Source organism: Cariama cristata, unplaced genomic scaffold (genome assembly GCF_000690535.1).
Source record: "Cariama cristata isolate BGI_N322 unplaced genomic scaffold, ASM69053v1 scaffold17941, whole genome shotgun sequence".
Classification (NCBI taxonomy): domain Eukaryota; kingdom Metazoa; phylum Chordata; class Aves; order Cariamiformes; family Cariamidae; genus Cariama; species Cariama cristata.
The window spans coordinates 26,573-47,551 of record NW_009597740.1 but is presented as its reverse complement, the minus strand read 5'-3'; positions in this window follow the sequence as shown (position 1 = coordinate 47,551).

Genomic DNA, 20,979 nt, shown 5'->3' with positions numbered 1-20,979 from the left:
TCGGCCGAAGAGGCTGAGCTGCTCGCACATGTTTTCCTAATGGCTTGAGAGGGATTCCACAGTAAATCCTTATTTACTCCTGCAGCTTTTTCTGTTGACCCCAGTTTATGCAGCTAACTCGCCGCTTTTCACAAGCACATGTGGATGGGTTTATGCAAATGATACGAAAGTTGGCATGCTGTGTATGCGGCTCGCTAGGCCTCTCTAATTGGATGCCACGGCCCAATCTGATTTCTATTTGCTTGCTGTAGATTGCACACCCGTGTGGACCGCCTTGGCCAAATTTGAGTAAAACGTTGTCGGGATGAGCATTCTATTTTAAATATATAATTACAGACCTGGTTCACTCTATCCATTTTTAGACCTCATCATGTGCAGCTCTGAAACAACCACCCATACAGATTAGGTGCTTGCAAGTTCAAGACAGAATCCGAATAGTATTTCCAAAACAAGATCAACTCAAACTTTGTCCCAAACAAAGGGACACGCAAAGAGCAAGAGGAGCCCACCTCTGGCACGTAACCCGCTAGGGATTACAGACACCGCCATCGCCAATAAATCCATTAACACCTTTATGGATATCACTCTTCTGGACACCTCCACTGTCTGGAACTTCAGAGGCAGCAAAGATTAAATCACCACCTAAATCACCACCTCTCTAATCCCAGCGCTTTAACTAACTGAAAAAGATCAGTAGCTGTAAAGGCTCTGTGACACACGTTAATAATTATTAGACACGGTAGCCATCCCAGCACAATTCTTGTATGATAGGGAGATGCAGGACGCTGTGGGAGATCTCTAGTTTGCATGAACTGCACCTCCTTATTAACTACCATAAGCTTCACAGTAGGAAGCTCTGAATTACATCTGGCCTGGGGGGCTGCGCTCCTTGAGAGCGCTGGTGCTTTCCATTTGGAATTACAGTGTTTGTCTAATTGCTGCTAGATACTTAAGCCGATCAGCAACGATACATTTAAAATCAAATATTTGAGCAGCCAAAAGTACCAATGGCGGACAAATATTTGACTTTAGAGATAAGAGTGATCTTGCTAACATTGTTCTCCGTGGTTCTTGCGTCCTACACCATGTACAACCAGAGTGCAGGGAGAGCCCCGAACAGAAGACAAAGGATGTTGAAATAACAATAGCGAAATTCACACTTCTGTTTCCATTTCGGTAGAGAGAACCTTTATGAAACATGTAAGTACCTAAAGGAAGGGGGCTGAGCTCTGGGGAAGCAGCTCTGCTCCTTGGGTGTAGTTATTTACCGCATAACTTTCAACAGTGAAACTGCAGCGCTCCCATCCTATGCTTCCTATGCAAGGAAAAGTCACCTTTGCAGCCCATGGAAGTTTTACATGAAAAGAATGAATGTTCAGGTCCCTGTTTATTTTGAATACAAAGGAGTGGAATTGATCCATAAACTGTGAAATAAAAATTACATTTTGGATATGTCTGTTTCTACCTGAGAACTCTTTATAGAGTGAGTTTTACCTATATAAACTGTATGTAATCAATAATCGACATCCCGATGCGATGTGATGATTATAGTGGATATATTAATTCATTTCAACCAGCTGGGTTTTGTAGTCGGCTTAGAAATCCAAAAGTGTTCTTTATGCAAAATACTTAATTATAATTTTATTTAATTGCTGTCAGCATGGTTAGCGAGTAGTAAGAGCGCAGGCAAGATCCAATAATTTTAACCAGGACAGGTGGAATTATTACCAGCAAGGCACATTTTGGAGGTTTATCTGTACTGTTTTGTTCCCTTGTCAACAGTGCATGCCAGGACGAGTTTAAAAAGGACAGAGATCTGTAATACCTTTCTTCATCACTGTGCACACCTTTCATCCCATTATAGTCATCGGTCTTTCATCTTTATAGGACAAAGACAGGCTTGTTTATGGACATTTTAATGAGTTAGACCAGCCACTCAGTCCCGTATATAGTCAAATACAACACCTGCTTTGATATGTACAGTTTTCTGTGACATTCAGGGAAAATTAGAAGATTTGCTGTAGAACTGATATTTTTTTGGAGACTTTCTACAATGATCCCTTTTAAAGCAGAGCTGAATTGCTAAATGCAGACTGTAGTAAACTGTGTCCTAGTTTTGTAAGAGATACTCTGTGAGCATTGCATTTCACAGGTAGGCTTTTATTACTATACTAGAGCCATCATAATGAGGAAGTATCACAGCATAATAAAGTTTCATCTTAGAATGGAGGAGGTAAAAGTGAGTAAAGAAATAATACTTTTAAATTTCAATAAATAAAACATGTTATTCCAGGCTTCCAAATGCTAATCTACAAAAAAAACTTTTTTGCTTTATTCGTATTCTTCTTCTATCTAGTTGTACAACTTTAGAGGAAAAAATATTTTAAAAAATAAAAGATTTTTTTTACTGCAAGATTTACTGGGCTACATAGAAAAAAAACCAACACCCCCCACACACAAACACACCTTGATTTCTATGGAGATACTGTGTATTTTTATTCCAGAGACTTTATACGGGGTATTGGTAGGGAGGAACTAGAACACAGGTGCTCCATTTCAGGGTTATGTTGCAGGGAGCTTTGTACTAAGCATGTGATATTACTGTAAAATCTTGACAATTAATTAGATTTAGATTTATAACCAGTTAATTCACAGGCTACATTTTGTCTTAGCTTACACCTGTGCTAAGATGAATGGGGAATGGATTTGTGTCAAGAATGAAGTTACACGTAAATTAAAATAGAATTTAGCCACAGTGGTCTGACTAAGTTAGTTAATTACTGGCTAATTTTATAAAATTTATTACTATAATTTCAGTATTTGGAATTTTGTTTCAGATCCTGTCCAAGTACAGTTTACAAACTGATCCATTTGAGGAACTGAAAGAATGCAAAGCATTTTTTGCAAAAGTTTAATTTCAAGTTTATAAACAGCAGCTAAGGAGTAAACATCCTCTAGATTACTTAGACCCTCTCTTCTAAAAACAACTGAGTCGTCCTTATGTGGGTAATCTTGCCTTGGTAAACAGGCTTGCTTAGAATATTTTTTAAAAGAGTCGGCACAAGTGATATTCAATTTGTTAATTTGTCTCGTGGTTGATTATAAAACGAAAAACATTGTTTAATCCTGGCAAAAAATAAGGGGGGGGGAATTAGTCATTCTTGGAAGGAGCACATGAAAGTGGCTTTTGTTAATGTAAATCAAGAAGCTGAGGAGCCCCCAAGTTTCCTTTTATTTCATACCATCTGGCTATCCTTTTTGTTGACAAGTGTTTGGCATGGAGAACCATCTCTTTGCCCTTTAATAACAGGCTTTAACACTGTAGGGTATTAGAAAAAGATTCTATAACAGTTAAAAAATTTCCTTCAGGGAATACTTTATAAAGTGAGCACGGGCTGCAGGCATTTGCAGCTGTAACCTGGCTTGTGTTAAAATTTGGAAGGGGCTGCCTTGCATTCCAGCTCACTACAGGCCTTCATTGGTGTACAGCCAAAGGTTAATATAGATGTCACACAGTTTTTCTTTGGAGAGCCTCAGATATAAGAGTATGCGTACAGCTGTGTTTTTAGTAACCCTTTCATAATCACTTCTTTTAAACCTCATTTTCCTGCTTATATAAATCAAAGATTTTCAAGGATATTTGACCTGGATTTGAACTTATTTGATCTTCACATATTTCCCACTTGAAACAAAGCAGATTAAATGTTAGCCCTGGATGCCTGGTCACAATCACATGGTTTGTCCATACATTAGGCCAAGCCCTTGTTGCTTTTCTTTTTTTTTCTCCTCTACCTAGCACTGTTACAAGCTCTCAAGCCTGAACAGGTACATCCTGGAATTGTTTTGGACGGTATGGATGTATGCAAGACTTGGTGGTATAAGATTAGCAAAGGTAGAAAGCTTGCAGCAAGCTAAAGGTATGAAGTACGCTAACCACACAGCAAGTAACTGGCAGGTATTCTTTGAATGTACAGACCTATTCTAGAGATAAATGAACTCACTTTCTAATTTTCAGGTGCAAAATGGCAGAACAGAACAGGAACTATTTACCTCCACCATATGGGTGTGGTGGTAGCAGAGGACGGAGCAGTCAGCTGAGGACAGATGTCCTCGTGCAAGGAAAAAGACATAGAAATTGTCCCCATCCACTCGCATGCTTCTGCGACCGATTTATCCCAGAAGCAGAGCCTCTCCTCTGTTCCCACACAGGCTGTCCTGGGGAGGTGAAGCCCTCTCCGGGAACTGTAGTTTAAAAGCCAAAACACAACAGCTTGTAAAGTGCTTTGAAGGAGACAAGCCTTGATGGCCAGATCTTGTGATGCTCGTAACAGGAGTTAGGCACAAGTGAAGCGTACAGGACCCGCTCCCACCCGAGCTCTGCTTGCCCTCGGTTTTGCTTGTGTGCGTGTGTGTGCATCCCCCGTCGCTCCTTTTGCAAAGGCGGTTTAATGGCCTCTGGGCAAGCAGCATGAAACCAGGCGTTACATTTTCATCTGTAAATAAGCTTGAAACACTTTTTTCGGGTAGGGGGGGAGAGATGTGTGAGAGAAGGTTACGCACATGGTTGGAAACATTAATTAAAAAAAAGATTATAACTATTAAAGCCTAGTCAGAGCTGTTGACAGGCTCCTTTTAAATTGGACACTGCGATGTTTTAGTTTAATACATTCTGGCAGTGTCACCGGGGTTAAGGCTAATACTGGGATGTGTGGATCCTGTCATGTTATTGTCAGGAGGAATGCAGGGATTAGGTTTAAAAGTGGCAGTGGGTGAGTGGTGCAGCTGTGTACACTTATTATAAAAGATTTAAGTCCCACTGGTAAAATCAATATATTAAATTGCAAGAGCCTCTGTTTTTAATTAGTTTAAATCAAATATACTGTTAGTGCCATTATGGCGTCTATCCTGGACCAAGCGAGGAAATGCTAATATTTATATGGAAACTGTTAATTTGTGGTTAAAATGATAACACATTTAGTTTTAGACATGTAAATTGTTCTAACTTCATGAATACCAGTGAGAAGTGGCAATGATGGATGAAGTCATCTGAGCAAGAACACAAGTAAGCAAATTTTGATAGCACGCCAGATAAAGATACTACCTGTTGATACACAGCATTAAAAGACCACGATATTTTAAGCCCTCCCAGTGGTACAGTTCTCCTCTCTGGGGCCTGCATCAAAATACTCACATTAATTAAGTACATATATATATTTTATATATATAAAAATAAAGTATGCTATTATATGTACGTATTTCTTCTCTAAAGGGAAGGAACTTCTGAAGAAAAGAGTGAGCTGTTTAAATTAGTTTCAGGATGAAGATTTTAATTCTACAGCTGTTTGAAGTAAATGGGACTAATCACATGGATAAAGTTCTGCACGCACGTATGTTTGGAAAATGAAAACCCATGAGAAAATTCTTGGCTACGTCGTCATTGGTGTAAATTGTCAAATTTCTATTGAAGCTGGCCCTATGGTCTCATTTATACAAATGTACGTCCAAAGTAATTCCCATAAACTCCCTCTTGATTTACACTAGCACAATTGAGAACAGAATTGGGCCAAAGAAATGCCCCTGTGTTGAAATAATGAGCATGCAGTAGTTTCTGCTAGAGCTTCAATGAGTTTTCTCTCCTAATCTTGAAATTGTTTTTGAGGGAGGTTTCCTTTACTGCAAATAATCAAAACATGAACTAGCTCCTATTAGTCACTGCTTATCATTATTAGCCCAATCTATGTTGTTGAACTCCAGCTGAATTCCCAACTTTGCAACAAACAGAATTTAACAAATAACGTTTGACAAAAATGTGAAACTGATATTTCTTAATACAAGACATATTTCATATGGAGAGACTTCAGTGATGAAAGATTCCTGGTATCAAAATATCTGAATCACAGTACAAATAAACAGTGCGTTGTAAAGACTGCGGGACCAAATTCCGTGCTGGAGTAATTCCACCGAAGTCAGTGGAGTTGTGCCAGGAGATAAACTGCCATCTAGATTGTTTTCGTGTACATGTGAAAAAAACAGAAGTGTTTAAGATTTTGTCAGTAAACGTCTTTTGCTAAGAAAAATGTTGCAGGTAGCAAAGTTTGAACCGATTCTAATTCAAATATCTCTTTTGGAAATCCTTATTTTGTTGGTGAAAAATACAAAGTTTCCTGAGAACACCTTTATTTGGGTATACGTTGCACAATTCCATTATTTATACATAAATTTACCTGATTTACAGCAGGTAACATAAGAGGATCTTGGGTGCAAGCTCGTATGTACAAACCCCACAATACCGTGCCATGCACGTTCTTTTAAACATGTGTGTCAACTACGTCTTGAAATCAGTGAAAATCCTTTAGTGATCCAGATTGAGTGGATTGAATTAATGGCAACTTTGAGACTACAAGTTTTAGTGTAATTGCTTTATTGTTTTGGAACCAAGATGCTTACAATTCAGTTCCTGTGCAAACATGTTTAACGTGTGTTAATGTGTTTGAAAACCAGACCCTCTCCGCAAAATCCTGCTTTTCATTAATTGACATCAGTAGCATGGTACAGTATTTCAAAGCACTCGCCAAATATAAACTGTGTTTCTAATTTCCTTACTTTCCTGTGTTTGGAATGCCAATGTTAATTTGTTCCCATGGAAGAGTGAGAGCTGCCAACCACAGTTTTATATAAATGGCTTTACAGTGCAGGGCTGCCAACACTAAATGATACTTAGGAATTTTCATGACATTTTGTATTTAATGCTTGTGTGTGTATGTGTGAGAGAAATAAAGGGAGATATATGGGATGTTGAACAGCACAGCCACTGATGATCAAGGCAGATATTGGAAGAAATTTATCCTTTGAGTAGCTGTTACTTAATGTTTCTTCTCATTTAAGATTTTTTAATAATCTGTCGGATATTACCTAGCATATTCCTTCTGCCTAGAAAAAACTGTTTTGCAGTGAATTTTTTTGCTAACTATCCAAACATTCTATGGTTCCCCCTACCTCCCACAATTTTAGTTATTTATTAATAGATGAGCAGGACTTTTGTTTATGTTGCTGTTCTGATCACTATGAACTAGATTGTAAGAATGTGATATTACTTGGCATGAGAAAACATAAAAGTAGAAGAAGCTGCCACAACTAAGGAATAGGGGGATTAACTGATGTCATTAAAACTGCCAACATAATTTTCCTTTAAAAGGAGTAGCTGGATAAAATCATTTGTTTTCTTACAGAAATTCAAGCATAATCATAGTTTCTTTAGTGGTATGTACGGTCTTTGTACATGAAACAAATGTGAAGTTCCCTTTAAACGAGTTTATTTTAAACTGATGATGGTGAAAACAAGGTCTGTTTATGTATTTCTCCTTTTATTCCTGGAGGATATTCAAAATACAAATTGTTCATGTTTCACTAGATTCCTCTTAATGAGTGCTATGGTTTATCTCTCAATTTTCCCATTTTATTGGAACAGGTGCAATGTCTGCCATCTGTGCCAGCCCCGCGCTATACCAACAAACAAAGTGTTGTTTTGGTTCACTGGATTTAAAAGTCTCCTGAGAGTAAAGAAATGAAAGAGAAAGAATTTAGAAAGTGCCTAGTGAAGGAAAGGCACTTCAAGTAATGTGCTTTGTCACTCAAGTCTTCCCGTAAATTGCCTTAAACTGTTTCTAAACTGTTTGAAAAATTTTATCCGTAGAGTATTAAGTTTCTGTTGTATCTCAGAGGTCTCGCGCTATTCTTTATCATCTTTATCCTACCGCAGTAGCTTCCAAGTTAGACTCTTTTGTTGTCAGGTTGAATTAAATTTTACAGGAGTAAAAATTCTTTTTTCCTTGCCTTAAAGTAGAAGAATTGTAAATTTTCAGTTTTTCACTGTTTCTGATTCCGCCTCATTTAAAAGATACTACAAAGAGCCATCCAAGTTTAAACAAGATTATGTTGTAATTAGACAGACAAACTCATAATTATTTAAGGGCTAAACCAACAACAACCACCCTTTCAGGTTCATTTTGACAGTGTTTATCCAGTGTATCTGGAAAGGCTTACAATTAAAGGGCCTGAAGGGTGGGGATGAGATTTTTCAGCATGCGGTCAGTGCTATCGGGTCCACCTGGCCTGGGAAACTATGCAGGCTTTGTAGCAGAGAAAATCCTTTAACTTAGATCTTCATGGCAAGCTCTTAAAAGCTACCTTCCTTTTAAAAAAAAAAAGGAAAAAGAGGGGGAGAGGGATGGCACTGCTTCCCTCTAAATTATAATGAAAATGAGCAAATGCCTTCTTAGGCTCTTTATGATGAAGGAACGCTGTCGTGCTGATCAGGCTGATCATCTTGCAGCGCATCATTTTTTAAAGTTTTGCCTGTTGCGCACAACTGCCTTTCAAATGAGCAAAAAGTTTCCTCTCGTTAGGCTGCAACCTCCCAACATGCGATGCTGGTCTGAATTACACCTCCGTGCAAACCCACTGATGTCACCAGGCAATATCCTCAGCTGGAGCAACCTGGCACAAGGCCACCCCAGCAGTGAAGTCACCACAGCTGACACCATCTGAAGAGCTGGCACAGGGTCTGTAACAAGTCTGAGGGGCTGTAAATCAGGTTGAGCTTTGACTCTGTTACTAGAGCCACTGGGCCAAATCCTGCCTTCAGCCACCTCGTTTCGTTGGCACCGGTGGGGCTGCCTTGGTCCTCTGATTTTACCAATTGTTCTTCCCACAGCACAGTGGCAGTAAAACTTTTTAAAAGAGACCAGAAGAACCCTGGGAGAACTACTAAAAAATGCTCATAAAATAATGCAGCATGAGTAGTTCGGAGTTATAATTCCAATGGAGAGACAAGTTTCTTACTGAGAAAAGATTAGGAGCAGGGCTGGTAGTATTTCACTGCTTGTGTACCTGAAATGCCCGTTGACTTTAATGAGTCCTTTGGCACCCCGAGGGAAAGCAAGTTCAGGTTTATAATTTAAATGGAAGATTAAAAATTACTGTAATTTAGAAACTCTGAATTCTGGTGCTTACAATTTAGTAATGTTCAAATAGTTTTGTATCCATATTTTAACAATCTATTTACATCATCCAAGTATCTATAACGCCATGAATGATAATCATTCACCACCAACAGGAATCAGTTCCTCATCGTATCTGTTCTACCCTCATGCTTGATGCTAGCAAGCTGCTCCTCCCCTGGTTCTCAAAGTTAAAACTTACTGCTTCTATCACTAAAAATATTCTGAATGTTTTAGTCCTGCTACTTTTATTTGTTTATTACTGTGCAGTCATTATAATCCCACAGGGACTTTTCAGATGTTAATAAAGAGTACTGCACATCACTTTTCCTTAAGCTTGTGTGGCACTATAAACATCATGCTGAGTTTAAGTTCCCCTTTCTGACTATATCCTTGAAAAAATCCAGCATTTGTTAAGAGAAAGGAGGGAATTTTTTTTTCTTTTTAACAAAAAGAAATAGAAAGAAAAAAAAAAAAAGTAGTAACTTTACCCTCACAATCTGCTAGCTACATAAAGCAGTAAATGTTCAGTTGAGGCAGGGAAAAACCAGAACTGCTGGAGATTGGTTGTTTCCTTTTGGAGGAAACAATAAATGTGCCCACTTGTATTTTAACAACATTACTACTGGGCCCCCTAATTACAAAATATACTTGTAATAAACTGCAGAAGAGCTGAAAAAGAATCATTCGGCACAGATCTTCCTCTTCAAGTCAAAAAGAAGCTTTTGAGTAACCAGTCTTAAATCTTGGCCCAAATCAGAAGATGGAGATATTTCAGCACTATGTGATGAATCATTTGTCTCCTGAGACAGGTGAAAAGGAGAAGCAAATCAGACATGTGGTGTAAAACTTCTCCCATTGGTGTGAACACAACTTTGGCCTCTGAATACAATAGTTCCTGCAGCTCAGTGGCATGCATTGTAATCAAATTACAAGAATATTAGACTCCATATCCACAGCAATCTCTGACCATCACGCTACATTAAAACCTGACAGAGGGAATACAGAAATAGACAGAAGAATCCAGAATGATGCAGAAATGCGTTCAAGCAAACCCCAAATATTTTTTTAGAAAACAGTAACTGTCATTTTGCTCATTAGTCCACAACAGTGAGATAAGAGCTGTTTCACTGAAAATATTACAGAGTAGGGGAAAAATCTAAGTCAGTGTGTCTAATACGCTGAGTATCTTTCCTCCCCATATTGGCAGTTGTAGTCCAACAAGAGAGGAGTGACTGGTAGGCAAGAGAGCGAGCTGGAGAAGAATGATCTGTGTTCCTGCTCCTTGAGAGACACTTTTGTAAACGCCATACTCTTGTTTCTGTGCTATTTTTAACAGTTGCATGCAACAGGACGTGAACTGCGTTCCCTTCATTCATACCAAACCGATGTGAGGACACGAGGGTGTATTACAACAGCTGATCTTTTACCCCAGAACTGCAATTGCAAAATTGTGTTTGAAGACACACAAAAACCAAAACAAAACAGAAAATGCTGTTGTTAGGGGCTGACTCAGGAGGCCTGGATGGCCCAACCCTAGCGAGAGGCTCAGTGTCAGGAATCCAGCCCTGCGATCCGCAGTGTGGTATGCAGGGTTAGGTGCTGCTGATGTCACCGATGGGCTTATCTTGTACCAAAAAAAATTCCTCCCTTATAATAGGGATCGTGGGTGGGAATTAAACTGAAAATAAATCTTCTAACCTTCAGATGGTGTTACGCCTGGGGCGTTGGCCACCAACATTTAAAGTATAAAGGGGACAGACACATGCATACACTCTGTACACGCATATGTGTATATATGTGTTCCCGAGGACATTTCTGAAATAATAGTTTAAACTTGCAATCACTCTAAGACTAGCATTTTACATCTACCAACAGAAATATATGGGGATGTCATCAACTTACAGATCTTTAATATTCATAGTCCTCAGGCCCATATACCAAGTTAGTAAAAGAATAAACAGTCTCCTGCCTGTTTATCAATAAAAGTAAAGGTGTTGCACAGCAAACATTCCTAGAAAGCAAAAAGGTCATATGCATAAGCTACAAGTCCCATCACCAGCAAAAGGACAGTGAGTGGATGTATGGCGGTTGGCAGCGAGGATCGTTTCTGGGCAATGAGGTCCTCTCCAGTTCCCCTGTCTCAAAGCCAGGAGGCTGTGCTCAGTGCCCCACCTGAGCTCAGCTATCTTGGCAGCACAGAGGAAACATGATGATCTCAAAGAAAAATGCGAAATAGGTCACAAAGTCACACTTTCATGAGGAAGGGCACTCTGGAGTATCTTTTTAAGCAGTAATTGAGGTCTCTGATCATTATTTTCCAAAATGTTTCCTCCCATCCCTCCAAACACTGTATTTCTATCTAATAATCCTGGTTTATAAACTATGTTAGTATCACTGGACCTCCCACATACAAAACACCTGAAAAATATGCAATAGATGTAACCGTATGGATGCAAGACGAGCTCCGCTCTTGCAGGGATTTCCCCTCCAGGGCAGATGGACCTTTCCCCTCAATAGTTTGTTGCCCCCCTAATCTCCCAGCACTTGCCTGACCGAGAAAGGCGCAGATGTTTGTTATTGCATAGACAAGCTCAAAAGGTCCAGCCGATTGCGGTCTTACAGCACAGCTCGGAGTGTATACATTCCAAGTCAAAATTTTGCTGATTACAATCAAAGGCTGAGATTCTTATCTGATGGCCACATGTCTGATATCGACTGGTTATTTTGTAATATCCCACAAACTACTTTCTCAACAAAAGCAGAATCTGGGATTTCAGCTGAGAAATCCAGCAAGTCCTGTGGTTTCAAACCTGGGAAACTGGTTCTTGAATTATTTTCCTTTTATCACAGTAAACCACAAAAAAGGCTCGATTCCCCACACCTGCGACTCCTGCCGTGTTGCTCCCAGAGAGCCTGTGCAGGTGTAGACCCACGCTCTGGAATATTTGGGGGGATGCTGGTATTGTGTGGCAATACAGTATTAAAGGAGTATTAATTAGATTTATGTTACTTTTTTGGGCAGCTGTTCAGTAGATGAAAGGAAGCCTAATGCAAATGAAATGAATAAGCCTTAAGAGGCCAACGTGCAGTCACTTCTCCACTCGTGTCTCTTAGCACAGCCGGTGCAGAAACGGGCACGTTCCTTTGACAAAAATGAGGCATTTGTAGATTCCATCAACTGAACTTTCTCTTTCAAGCATTGCCAGTAGATGCACAATATGTACACGTGCTTTTAAAAGACTTTTATTTTGAACTCAAGATGTGAATCTATGGTATTAAGGAAAGCAGAACAATCCTTTATTTAGCTGCACCTGCACCTTAATGCCTAATGAGTTTAGTCTGATGGAATCCAGACCTCAGGAAGGATTATAAATTCTCATTTGATTTCATTTACTTCTAAAATACCTTAAACCAGCTGTACCAGTCCAGAATCTAGTCCTTCTTTCTGTATCAGTTTTGCAAATGTTGTTGAATCTTTTGCTATGTTGAGTAACTTTATGCTATATAATAATACACCAACAGTAATAAGGAACAGGAGGCCACTTGAAAAAAATCATGTAATGGAAGATAATTAGCAGCATATAAGTTTGAAAAGCATCAGTTTATGAGCACAACTTTCATAAAGTTCTTCGTGCTCTGGAAGCAAGATTTGGAAAAAGTTGAAACTAACTTGGTAGGCAGCATCCACTCTCACTGGCCGAGTGGAAGGCAGAGGAGTCTGGCCTTGCAAATGTGGGTGAACACACTCTCCAGGGCATTAGTGGTACGTTTAGCCATTTCTGTCTGGTTTGTATAAACACATCAGAGATGCTTGGGCAGTGACCTTCCCAAGATTACTGACTCAGGCTGTTTATTATGAACAGTATCTAATTTATCAAATACATTTGAAGCCTTCTTAGTTTGCCCCAGTGTAGTTACTGGAATGCAAGAGCATAATTTGATGCTTTCGCATCTCTGCAGGATCAAATTATTGCATCAATGAGTTACTCTATCATGATTTGATTTTTCTTTGCATGCCCTCTGCACATGCCGCCTAGCAGATCAAGGTGTCTGTGCTGCAGGCTCTCAGCTTCCTGCAGAGATGCTTACTCCTTCCCTTGTACAGACCTCGGGGTATGAGCAGACACCCTCAGAAGAGCAGGGAAGCTTGCAGTGCTGCTGCCCTCACCCTCCGAGGATCAGCACCCTTCCAGACCACCAGTCACTAGTGAGCTGTCTTCCTCTACCTGAGATTAGGTTAGAGCTGGCTAAGAACACTTCAGGGAAACTTTCTTGCCTTCCCCCTGATCTGAAATTTGGTCCAAGCTGAAGAAGAACTGTTTCACACTTGAAGCTTTCAAGAATGACCTGGATCCTTTTATTCCAAAATTTGCATTTCATCCCAAATAGCCCATTTTAGGTTTCCCTGTAGTAGTCTCTCATGCTGCCTCTTATCTTCCCTGGCTGAATACATGTTATCTCTGACCAGATCTGTTCAGCCACTTGTCTCTCCTTCCTTGGGCCTGGGGATGTGTTTCCATTTGCTCAATGTTGTGTGTACAAGCAGACAGGGCAGACTGCTGGTTTTTGCATCAGTGATTTTTTGAGAGGCCTCCAGCCTCAGAGCAGGCTGCAGGAAGCACCTTGGGCCCCATTTGTCTGCTGGCTGGACTGCGGGATTATTTTTCTCAATGAACCATATCGTCACTAACTTTTCTCCCTCTTGAGACACCCACCACCCTGCTTTCTCCTCTAGACTAGTACTACCCTTTTCCATGCTGTGGCTGCTGCCTCGGTCTCCGTGGTCCCAGCCCTCATCTGTGATTCCTCCCCCTCCTCCCCAGGCTGCCGCTATCTCCCTGACCCTTGGATGCACTGGCAAAATGTGTGACTTGGAGTTCACACCTAACGCTGGCACAGCTTCCCCATGAAGTTGGCCTTAGCAGATACAACTCACTGATTTCACAGCGCCAGGAAAGCAGCCTTGCTGTCCTCTGAATTACAAAAAGCGAGAGTGAGCAGTGTAATGTAGCAGTCATCTCTGTTCAAAGAGGGAAAAGAAAAATGTATTCCTGCATCTTTATGTACCTCCCACAGCTGCACCCAGAGGATTTAGGGTTTAGGGGTTGTATTAAACAGCAGCACGCCTCTGCTCTTAGGCTGTGTTATTCCATGCTATGCATTACTGTGAAAACAGAGAAAAGAAAGCAGGAGTAATGATGAGCTTTTGCCTGTCATTTTGCTCACGGCTCAGTTTACTACAGTGACATGGCTAGAGGAGGGTGTAGAGAAGAGTTAAGATTGCCTTTGGTGGGCAGGAAGCTTTGCAGCTGCCTTAGCCTGCCCTGTGCAGCCCACGGTCCCTGCAGGGGGCCCTGGCTTGGAGCTGCTGTCCAGGTGCATCCCCATCTTTCAGATACACAGAGAGACCCAACAGCCCTTATCTGTCAGTGGTGCAGTCTGTCAGGGGTAAATACCAGCCTCAGTTAACCCTGGTCCTGGTGATAGCATGACAGCTTGAGACATTTTGTGATGGCCACAACGCTGGCCAGTTGGGAGGACATAGGAGGACCCATGTTTTGCAGCACCACCTCAGTCCCCAGCTTGCCTCTCCGTCTCACTGGAAAAATGCCACCCCCAGGGTTCTGGGAAAGGGAGAGATGCTGGGAGCAAATCCCCAGGTCAGCACTGTCCTGGGTCCTCCTTTCCCAGTGAGAGGGTGAAGAGAAAGAAGATGTGAGAGGCTGATGAGGGAGGCCCTGCAGGAGATTTCCTTATATTGGATTCCTGGAAGGTTAAGGTAGAAATAGAGGGAGTCTGTCTAAAGGAGCAACTTCATGAACTCCCATTTCTTTCTTTCCCCTGTTACCGCCCCATTACTCCATTCTCTCACACACCCCAAATCCCGCAGCAATCCTAAACGCATTACAGCAGCTGCAGATGGATTGCAGCATTATGTGCTGCCGTGTTTCACGTGCTGAGGCTGTGAATAAGGTATTCTGAAAAAACACAACTCTTCCCCGCTTATTTAACTTTGCTTTCCCCAGATACACATACAGACACTGTAAACTCAGCATCAGGATTCGCACCACGATCGGTCTGTTTACTATTAGGAGAGTTTCATGTTCACAGAGCAGTCCCACGTGTAAATTTTTCACAATACCTTTCATCTAGTCTGGCTCTGATTTCAGCAGAGAAACCACAGCGTAAATGGGTACTGATCAGGGCACACTTGGAAAAGAAAATGGATTACCCGTGCATAACCTGCCCAGATATTTCATGGATGTTCTTTAAGGAGAAATAGTTCTACCATCCAGCATTGCCTTAAAGTGCCTGCAAAGAAATCCCAGCAGGGAAATGTCTCCAGATGCAGAAGGCAGCACGCACGCTTCTCTCTGTCCTTTCCCTCCCAATTATGTTTCCCCTTTGCCATCTGCCATCTACCTTCCTAAGGAGTTTTAATTTAGAAGTCTCCTGGGTGACACATGGGGCAGGAGGATGTGGTGGCTCGCAGCATCCTCTCATCCCCCCACGGCGTTCCTTGGTGGCATGGCTCCCAGGGAATCAGGTAGCTCCGCATCGCTCTCGAAAGCCCTGCCTGAAGTGGTTACGACACTAACCCTAACACGGGAAGAACATCAGAAAGGGCTCAGGCATTTTGTTAGAGAAACACCAATTTCTGCCCTAAGCAGTCCTTGCTAGCTGAAGTTTAACTTAGGAAGAACTTGCTGCTGCTTTGCAGATAATTAAACCCATCTTCCCGCAACCCGCTGTTTGTACACGCACAATGATACCATTGTTCAGAGTCATGCAACACATATGCTGACATTAAAGTGTTTAATCTTGTAGTACAGTATTCCATTATTTTTTGGACATCTGTACATGATAGAAAGGGTACGTATTAAGGGATTTGTTGACAAAGAAATGGCTAATGCTGATACATGTGTGGACTGAAAGGATCTTTCCAAGTTGCGTTCAGCAGTAGGGAGAGTGCTCCTTCCCAGGCCCGAAGCCTGGCACAGATGTGATATGCACTGTTGCTATTACCACTTTTCAATTTATAACAAGGAGTCAGTGTTCGGAAGAATTTTGGAAGCTCCCTGCTGGGTTTGTGGCTAGGTGGTCTTGCTGGCAACACCACCTTCATGCTGAAAGCTGAAAAAATGAAGTGATGGCTAAAGGAAGAATATTAACTCCAGAGTTTTTTGTTGGTGTTTTTGTTTTGTTTTTTTTTTCCCCCTTTCGAAGCAAAAAATGCTTACCCCAGATTGCTTTGCAGAGCGAGCACTAAAGAATTTTGAACCCTCCCTGTTTCTAACCTCTGGGGTTGGGCATCAGGATTTATGGAGCCTGGTTTTCATCTCATTTGAAATTAATGCATTAGTCCTGCTTTCCACCCATGGATGGAGCAGGACTTTGCCCTGCCACACACTGAATTTACCATGCAAGAAATAGCTTATCACCTTCACGTCCCTTTACCCGGCTGTAAAATGGGTACATGAGCACCAAGTGTCTGGGTGCAGGTTCCCTCCTGCTGAGCGCTGCCTTGGCCCAGGGCAGCCCCTTCTGCAAGGGGCAGACGGGGACAAGACCATTAGGACAGGGCTTCGGCAGATGAACCTAGACCCCCCCAAATGCCTGTGGCTGAAGGACAGACTGTTTTCAGAAGTGGCAGGATGACGGCAGTCCCTGGTGTTGGGATGCATTAATGAGTTACAGAAAAACCACAGACTTATTTTTCTAGTAAGCTTATCTCACAGACCAAAATCAAGGGTGCATTTGTTTTTCCTTAGGTTTATCCAAAAACCTGCAGTAGCTTTTACATGAGTTGGAGAGCTGCAACTATCCAATGTAAAAAAGCCCTCCAAATACTGCTTTTATCACTCTTTTAAAGAAAAAATAAATCCCATCACACAACCCAGGACATTTGCTCTACTCCATTTATAGGACTTCGATTTATACTCTTTAACTATTTCTTCAAATATTTCTTTAACTGCTGCTTTTGCTGCCTAATGTCAGCATGTAAATCTTGTAGCTGAGAGGATGAAGCAAATGAAAACCAATCACAGAACTTCACATTCCCAAATTCTTGCTGTTATAAATTTACTGCCACTGCCCCTGTAACTCTTGCTGTCAAGCACAATGAGGAGGGAAACATGTGCCTTAGCAGACTGTGGCCTGGCATGACATTATGGCAATCTTTATTATACTCCCTCTTTTCCTCAGAAAAATATAAGGACTGACCTTGCACTTCTTGCTCAATCGGGACTCCCGCTGAGCCCAGTAGGCTCTTTCAGCTGCAGAGACCGCTGGTTCCTTCCCCTAATTGGTTTCCTCCTTCTTGAACCTCACTAACATAAGGAGAAAAGGCCTATATTTCATAAGTGACATGGTTTTATCCACCAATTTAGAGACAAAGAAGTGCAATTTATAGAGGGAACATTTAATGCCTGTTAATTAGAATCCCATCAAGAGGTCTCAAATTTGGCATCCTGAAAATTTACAGTGCAGTTTCACAACCACCAAAGCCCAGAGTCCAAGGGGTGGCCCTGCCCTGCCCTGCCTCCCACCATGCCGGGAGGTCCCCGGTCCTCCTCCTGCTACTGCTGCTCTTGGGGCACTGTCCTGAGCCGTGTGAGGACAGGATCCACCAGAAAACTCACTGGGGAAGGGGAAAAATATTTTCCAGTTGAATCCATTTCCCAAGGGAGTCAGCAGCGTGAGGGAGCAGATAGGAGCGGACCTTCCCTTTGAAAGCAGTAACGTACAGAGGCTGAAAATGCTCCTGGATCCCAGGTGGAGCTGGTGGTCCCAGGGGAGCCGGTTTCTAGGAATCTCGTGCTCTACACTGAGATGATGCAAGGGAGTTTATGAAGTTTTGGCTTCGATCTCAAGGGATAGTGATGGAGGGAATTAAGGGTAAATTTTCTTGGAAAATTCAAACAAGATTTTGCACTGCTGAATGAAAACTGTGTAACTCCAAGTGTAGTTTGCCCTTTCACAAAAACACTAAGGCTAAAATAAATCCACTGGCTCCCTGGACAAACTAGCCAGCCCTCAGCCATCTCTGAAGAAGTAGCACTCATTTTCTGTAGCTCTGCAGCTCTCAGAGGGAAAGCAGATAAAGACTTTCCTACCCGCTAAACTCATTCACATGATATCTTCAGGTCCTGGGGCCAGGCAGGCACAGGTAGACTTTGAAAACCTGTTAGACCTTGATGCCGGAGTGTAGCAGATTTTTTTTGGCATCCAAATCTCTGAGGGGTTTCTTAGGCAACTGCTGATGGCTGTGTAGTCTAGTCTCCTGCGCGGCTGAGGCAAGGGGGTGTTGTCTTTTGGAATCTATTTTCCTTTGACTTATCTTTCAGTCTCAGGAATTCAGGACCTTTAATCTATTTGAGATTAAAGTCCTTTACAAATCCCTTCTGGCCTTTTTTAGGAGTAAAGAAGTTACAGACACCCTACCGCACATTCCTTTTGGTGCTTTTTTTCATTGTAAATGAGAAACAAGTAGCACTCTAATTGTTGTGAGCACTATAATGAATGAGACAACTACTCTTAAAGTGCCTTATAAAAACAATTAACATATTATCAGGTAAAAGTGTTAACAGGAAAATTTAAGTTTTTACTTGTTTAAATATTCAAAATATATTCCAAGTGCCTCATCCAAACATGCCAGGGGGGAGGAGCTATGGAATTACCAAAGCTTTCCCAGTTTGGCAGCCTCAGCACAGAATCTATTCATCTGGTGTTTACTTTGCTCGTGAAAAAGATTTTTTTTACATTTTCAGAAAACAAGAGCGTAAAAATACTTAGGTAGGTGGATTGGCAAAAGTAAGGCCTCCCATGAAATCCATTGAAATTAGTGGAAATACTTCTGTTGACTTCCCTGGCGTTTGGCTTAGCTCTTTAGCACTTCTATAATAATTATTTTTAACACAGTCATTCTTGGAAAATTATTGCTGCAATTCACTGGTTCTTTGCTTGACGTGTGGAGTTAAGTGATTGACATTGTGCTACTGCGCTTGGTACTAAGGCTAAAACGGTATGGTTTCTTTGGTGTGTGTAGAGAGAAATAATACCTACTGCAAGCTACGTCTCAACATAATCTTTGCTGTTATGTGTCACGCCTTACCTACCATCAATCCGTATTACAGAACCGGTAGTCCTACCAGTGTTCACAGAATTAGCTCAGGTCGGCTTTCCACTACCAGTAGTGATTTACAAAGAAGTTGAAAATAGTTGGGGCTTTTATTTCTAGTCTCAACACATTTTGCTGTGAAAATGACCAAACATGGGATCAGTTCAAGTTTCCTAGCGTTATGCTGATGTGTCATTTGCTTTAGAAGTTTGAGTACTCTCGGGTGTTAAACCAGAATCACAAGCTTTTCTGTCCATTACTTTTTTAGTACTGGTTTCAACTGTATTGCTCCAAGTTCTAGATGTCAACAACTACACTTTTTCATCCCTGCATCTTAATGTTTGCAAGTTTTCTATCTGAAAAGAGTACACTTTAGGACATGTTGAAACAAGCACCAGGGATTTGTTGACATTTTATCTCCAGCTTTCCCATATTTTTGGATCTGATACCGGGCTACTTCACACCTGAGCACATGTATCCATCCTGTTTTCTTTTAACCATCCCTGTTGTTGCACAACTATGCCATCCTGCCTCCTCTTGCATCACCATAATGCCACAACAGAGTTGGTTTGGAGAGACAAAAGACTTCAGAGAGATCAGAGCCCTATCTGTATCAGATAGATGAGTGCAGTCAGTGCAGCACTCAGACTGTGGACAGATAGTCAAGGCCAGACTTTCAAAGACGCTTGCATGTTTGCAACAGAGGTGTGGCAAATTTACTGATAACCACTACCTAAGATATGTTCTTGTTTTGGTTGGGTCACCTTAACTGTCCTGCACACTTGTTGGTGTCTTGCTTGTTTTCTCATTAATCTGTTGTCTCCCTCATGAATCTACAGCTCCCAATTCCTGTCGTCTCAACCTTTCCTTTCCCAAAGGACTATGCCAAAGGGAGTGTCTGATGATCCCCATCTACCGTAGCTACGATTAACTGCCACACTCACCGTGCCCATGTTATTTTGCACCAGCAGATTTTGAGCCATACGTTAAACTAGGTCATAATTTCTCTACAGTGGTTGTGCCTCCAAAATGCGATACCACTCCTAGAAATGAGGAGAGGTGTGCATTTACACACGCATCACCTGTGAGTGACTTTGGATTGTTTCGTTAGGAGAGGAAATCCACTGTTTTCCCACAGCTAAGGCACACACTCTGTTTCATAGCAGAATTATTTGTCACGGGTGTTCTTCCTTTTCATATTTTAGAACCTTTGATTGCACAATTAGAGCTTTGGCTTCCTCTCCAAGCAGCTGCCTTGCCAAGGCATTTGAATTGTGACAGTTTCTGAGCTGGAATTTCCAATGTTTGAAATCAGGAACTGGGCTAAAACCATTCACCAAAAGCCTTTAGGTAGTAGTGATTTGTAAGAACTATGAACCTGGAACAAACATGAGTTCAAGTTCTTTAGGCAGAAGGGCTATTAAGTAAACCCAGCAAATACTGATATTGCTTGATGACTTTTAAGAGAGCATTTAACACATAATGGCTGACAAACAGCTGAGATTAAGTCCTTCAAGAATGACCAAAAGGTTCTCATTGTGGTATGTTGTGTCAACAAGATCACGGACTTTATAGATCTAACGGAGAAACTACAGTTAAATTCAAAGAGCTGCAGCAATTCTCGGTGAACACTTAAAATACCACTCTTGCTTGATGACTTTTAAGAGAGCATTTAACACATAATGGCTGACAAACAGCTGAGATTAAGTCCTTCAAGAATGACCAAAAGGTTCTCATTGTGGTATGTTGTGTCAACAAGATCACGGACTTTATAGATCTAACGGAGAAACTACAGTTAAATTCAAAGAGCTGCAGCAATTCTCGGTGAACACTTAAAATACCACTCTCCCTCCCCCC